Below are 6,281 nucleotides of genomic sequence, written 5' to 3' on the forward strand. Positions count from 1 at the left end.
TTTTTTTTTTTTTTTTTTTTTTTTTTTTGAGATGGAGGCTCGCTCTGTCACCTGGGCCGGAGTGCAGTGGCACAATCTCGGCTTACCGCAAGCTCCGCCTCCTGAGTTCACGCCATTCTCCTGCCTCAACCTCCCGAGTAGCTGGGACTACAGGCGCCCGCCACCATGCCCAGCTAATTTTTTTGTATTTTAGCAGAGACCGGGTTTCACCATGTTAGCCAGGATGGTCTTGATCTCCTGACCTCGTGATCCACCTGCCTCGGCCTCCCAAAGTGCTGGGATTACAGGCGTAAGTCACCGCACCCGGCCTTTGTGCACATAATTTTTTATTTGTTTGTTTGTTTATTTTCTTTTGAGACAGAGTCTCGCTCTTGTCACCTAGGCCTGAGTGCAGTGGCACGATCTCGGATTACTGCAACCTCCACCTCCCAGGTTCAAGTGATTCTCCTACCTTAGCCTCCTGAGTAGCTGGGATTACAGGCACCTGCCACCACACCCCGCTAATTTTTTTTATTTTTAGTAGAGACGGGGTTTCACTATATTGGTCAGGCTGGTCTTGTATTTGTGTGTACTTTCAGAAACACAGAAGGATGTAAATATAACTAAGAAATAGACACCCATCAGAGGCCGGGCATGTTGGCTCATACCTGTAATCCTAGCACTTTGGGAGGCCTAGGCAGGTGGATCACCTGAGATTAGGAGTTAGAGACCAGCCTGACCAACATGGAGAAACATGGAGAAACCCTGTCTCTACTGAAAATACAAAATTAGCCTGGCATGGTGGCACATGCCTGTAATCCCAGCTACTCAGGAGGCTGAGGCAGGAGAATCGCTTGAATCCAGGAGGCAGAGGTTGAGGTGAGCTGAGATCACGCCATTGCACTCCAGCCTGGGCAACAAGAGCGAAACTCCGTCTCAAAAAAAAAAAAAGAAAGAAGAAATAGACATCCATCACATACACATACGCTTATTCTAGTCACACTGTCCTTTACTTTCCTCTTTTGATTTAATATATACTGGAGATCAATTCACATGAGCTCCTATAGAACTATGCATTCTTCCCTCAATGGCTCCATGGTACAGATGTGCTAGAGCTGAGTTAGCCACTCCTCTGATGGATTTAGATTTATTGACAGTATTTTGCTAATACAAACCATCTATCAAAAGTTATAGTGCTCTTAGCAAATAAAACAATACAGAGATTGCGTGGAACTTCTCTACAGTTGTCATTGTAGGTTGGAACTGTTTGTTCTTTGCCTTTTTCCTACATCACATCTTGTTTCTCTTTGTTGCTTTTCCTCTCCTCCTCTGCCCACATCCCCCTACACACCTGTTCCTCCTGGTGAATTTCAGTAGCTCCTCGCCACCCATCAATCAGGGAGCTTTCCTAGACTGCACCTCTATTCCTGGCTTTTCTCTCTCTGCACCTCCCCAGCAGCATTTTGCAAGACAGTTTGTGATGCTGTAGCCTAACTCTGATGCTTAGCCTAAATCTGACAATTCAGTGACCTTCTTGCATGGGTCAGGAGCCAACATGGCAAAACCCTATCTCTACTACAAATACAAAAATTAGCTGGGTGTGGTGGGGCACACCTGTAATCCCAGCTACGTGGGAGGCTGAGGCAGAAGAATCGCTTAAACCTGGGAGGTGGAGGTTGCAGTGAGCCGAGATCACGCCACTGCACTCCAGCCTAGGTGACACAGCAAGACTGTCTCAAAAACAAAACAAAACAAAACAAAAATCACATTATACTCCATATACACAATTATTATTTTTTATTATTTAAAAAATTTTTAAAAATCACAGGAAATGTAAATGATCCAAATACTCCAAATAAAAAACAGATTTTCAAACTGGATAAAAAAGCAGGATGCAAGGTATATGCTATCTACAAGAAATACATTTTAAATATAAAGACAAAAAAAGTAATAGGATAAAAAAAGATATACTATGCTAACACTAGTCAAAAGAAAGTACAAATGGCTATATCAGTATCAAAGAAGACTTCAAAGTAGAGGATATTACCAGGGGTAAAGAAAAGTCATTTCATAATGGTAAAGATGTCCCTTAATCAGGAGGACATAATTTTAAATGTTTATACATCTAATAATAGAGTTTCAAAATACATGAAGGAAAAAACTGATAGAACAGTAAGGAGAAACATACATCTACGATTATAGACAGAGATTTCAAAACTCCTTTGTCAATAATTGATAGAACAGGTAGGCAGAAAATTAGTAAGGATATGGTAGAGTTGTACAGTGTGAGCCAAATATACCTGATTGTCATTTGTGGAAAACTATACCTCGCCAGGTGCAGTGGCTCACAATGCCTGTAATCCTAGCACTTTGGGAGGCCGAGGTGGGCGAATCACCTGAGGTTGGAAGTTCGAAACCAGCCTGACCAACATGAAGAAACCCCGTCTCTACTAAAAATACAAAAATTAGCTGGGCATGGTGGCACATGCCTGTAATCCCAGCTACTTGGGACGCTGAGGCAGGAGAATGGTTTGAACTGGGAAGGTTGAGGTTGCAGTGAGCTGAGATATCGCCACTGGATTCCAGCCTGGGCAACAAGAGCGAAACTCTGTCTCAGAAAAAAAAAAAAAGGGGGGGGGGCTGGGCGCAGTGGCTCACACCTGTAATCCCAGCACTCTGGAGGTCAGGAGATCGAGACCATCCTGGCTAACACAGTGAAACCCCGTCTCTACTAAAAATACAAAAAAGGCCGGGCGCGGTGGCTCAAGCCTGTAATCCCAGCACTTTGGGAGGCCAAGACGGGCGGATCATGAGGTCAGGAGATCAAGACCATCCTGGCTAACACGGTGAAACCCTGTCTCTACTAAAAAATACAAAAAACTAGCCGGGCGACGTGGCGGGCGCCTGTAGTCCTAGCTACTCGGGAGGCTGTGGCAGGAGAGTGGCGTGACCCCGGAGGCAGAGCTTGCAGTAAGCTGAGATTGTGCCACTGCACTCCAGTCTGGGCGACAGAGCAAGATTCCGTTCAAAAAAAAAAGACCACCACTATACCCAGTAATAAGACAATACACATTCCTCTCAAGTGTACATGGAATATTTACCAAAATAGACCATATCCTTGGCCATACACAAGTTTCAATAAATTCAGGACTCAAACCAAACAAAGCATATTCTCTGACCATAAAGAATTAAATTAGAATCAACATCTCAAATTAAATTATTGAATAATTTTTATCTCAAGGTAATAGAGAAAAGTATGGAAGGAAACATATAAAGTTGTATTAATATTAGTGACTTCATGGAGATAAAAATGATGAAATGTTGGAGACAGTGCCATAAGGATATTAAATACATTTTGTGCTGTTTTACTAGTTATAATAAACATGTATTCCTTTTGAAATTTAAACAAAATATATAATTTATGTGTGTGTGCATATATGTATGTATGTATTTATTTATTTATTTTTGAGACGGAGTCTTGCTCTGTCACCCAGGCTTGGAGTGCAGTGATGCGATCTCAGCTCACTGCAACCTCCGCATCGCAGATTCAAGCAATTCTCCTGCCTCAGCCTACTGAGTAGCTGGGACAGGTATGTGCCACCGCACCCGGCTAATTTTTGTATTTTCAGTGGAAATAGGGTTTCACCATGTTGGCTAGGCTGGTCTTGAACTCCTGACCTCACGTGATCCACCCACCTCAGCCTCCCAAAGTGCTGGGTTTACAGTCATAAGCCACTGCACCTGACCCTCAAATACTTAAAAATAAATTTCCCCTTTCCATTTCAGGTGACCTCAGCCAACTTCCATATCAAAAAATCATATTAACCCTGAATAAAACAATCAAATACTGTAATTTATTTAATAATTCCTCTATTACTGGACATTTAGGTTGTTTTCCATTTTCTACCTTATATAATGAAGGCTACAACGAACAAATAGGTCCTCCTTAAATGGCAATCCTCAGCCTTCCTAAAAATCCATCTCCTCACGGCTTGCATGTGGAAAACAAGCTCCAATTTATATTTTTTTAACTCACTAATCTATGCCTCCCATAATCTAATTCCTCAAGAGCAGAGGTCTGCTTTAAAATGGTTTTTGCGTGCTCGCTTGGCAGCACACATACTAAAATTGGAACGGTACAGAGATTAGCATGGCCCCTGTGCAAGGATACTTGTAAATTTGCGAAGCTTGCAGTGAGCTGAGATCGCGCCACCACACTCCAGCCTGGGTGACAGAGCCAGACTCCATCTCAAAAAATAAATAAATAAAATAAAATAAAATGGCTTTTGCCACATAGTCACTTTGCCTGTTGCAGCAATTTAAATTGACAAAACATTTGATCTTTTATCTTTGCCTCAAAATCCTAGAGGGTTCACTTTAATCCATATCCAACATATTAAGAAATACGTGATTCGTAAGCCTTTTTTTTTTCTTTTTTTTTTTGAAACAGAGTCTTGCTCTGTCACCCAGGCTGGAGTGCAGTGGTGCAACCTCTGCCTCCCAGGTTCAAGCGATTCTTCTGCCTCAGCCTCCTGAGTAGCTGAATATGGGCGTGCACGAGCACGCTTGGCTGATTTTTGTATTTTTAATAGAGACAGGGTTTCACCATGTTGGCCAGGCTGGTCTCAAACTCCTGACCTCAGGTTATCCGCCCACATCAGCCTCCTAAAGTGCTGGGATTACAGGCGTGAGCCACCGTGCCCGGCCTTTGTAAGCACTTTTTAAGTAGTAATCATTAACTACAAACACAGAATCTTGTAGGTTAATGAATTCTCTTTTTTTAAGAGATGAATCGGCCGGGCATGGTGGCACAAGCCTGTAATCCCAGCACTTTGGGAGGCTGAGGTGGGCAGATCACGAGGTCAGGAGATCGAGACCATCCTGGCTAACACGGCGAAACCCTGTCTCTACAAAAAATACAAAAAATTAGCCGGCCATGGTGATGGGGGCCCGTAGTCCCAGCTACTCGAGAGGCTGAGCCAGGAGAATGGCGAGAACCCAGGAGGTGGAGCTTGCAGTGAGCCCAGATCCCACCACTGCACTCCAGGCTGGGCGACAGAGAGAGACTCCGTCTCAAAAACAAAAAAGGAAAAAGAGAGATGGATCACAAGGTCAGGAATTTCAGACTAGCCTGGCCAAAATAGTGAAACCCCGTTTCTACTAAAAAAATACAAAAAATTAGCTGGGCCTAGTGGCGGGTGCCTGTAATCCCAGCTATTTAGGAGGCTGAGGCAGGGGAATCGCTTGATCCTGGGAGGCGCAGGTTGCAGTGAGCCGAGATTGTGCCACTGAACTCCAGCCCGGGCAACAGTGCAAGACTCCGTATGAAAAAAAAAAAAAAAGAGAGAGCTCTGTCACCCAGGCTGGAGTGCAGTGGGATGAGCACAGCTCACTGCAGCCCTCAAACTCCTAGGCTCAAGTGATCCTCCCACCTCAGCCTTCCCACTAGCTGGGACTACGGGTGCATATCACCATGTTCAGCTAATTTTCCTATTTTATTTTTTGTAGAGATGGTGTCATGCTTTGTTGCCTACGCTGGTCTCAAACTCCTGGGCTCAAGACATTTTCTCACCTCAGCCTCTCAAAGTGTTGAGATTACAGGTATGAGTCACTGTGTCCAGCCTAACAACATTTTTTAATGAGATCTGTTTTTCTGATTATAAAAGTGAAACACGAAGCCAAGTGCGGTGGCTCTTGCCTGTAATCCCAGTACCTGAGGAGGCTGAGGCAGGAGGATTGTTTGAGCCCAGGAATTTGAGAGTAGCCTGGGCAACATGGCGAGACTGCAGCCTGCAAAAATAAATACGTAAATAAGCTGGGCATAGTGGCACATGCCTATAGTCCTAGCTACTTGGGAGGCTAAGGTGTGAAAATTGCTTGAGCCTGGCAGGTCGAGGCTGCAGTGAGCCATGATTGTGCCACTGCCCTCCACAATGGGCAACAGAGTGACAGATCCTATCTCAAAAATAAATAAATAAAAAAAGTAAAACATGCTCAGTGCGAAACTTTGTACAATACCAAAAAATATAAAGAAGTGTATGCAGCCGGGCGCAGTGGCTCACGCCTGTAGCCCCAGCACTTTGGGAGGCCGAGGCAGGTGGATCACGAGGTCAGGAGATCGAGACCATCCTGGCTAACACAGTGAAACCCCGTCTCTACTAAAAATGCAAAAAATTAGCCGGGCGTGGCAGTGGGCGCCTGTAGTCCCAGCTACTTGGGAGGCTGAGGCAGGAGAATGGCGTGAACCCGGGAGGCGGAGCTTGCAGTGAGCCGAGATCGCGCCACTGCACTCCAGCCTGGGC

This window comes from Rhinopithecus bieti, unplaced genomic scaffold, assembly GCF_001698545.2.
Source record: "Rhinopithecus bieti isolate Rb0 unplaced genomic scaffold, ASM169854v2 scaffold_29378, whole genome shotgun sequence".
NCBI classification, from domain to species: Eukaryota; Metazoa; Chordata; class Mammalia; order Primates; family Cercopithecidae; genus Rhinopithecus; species Rhinopithecus bieti.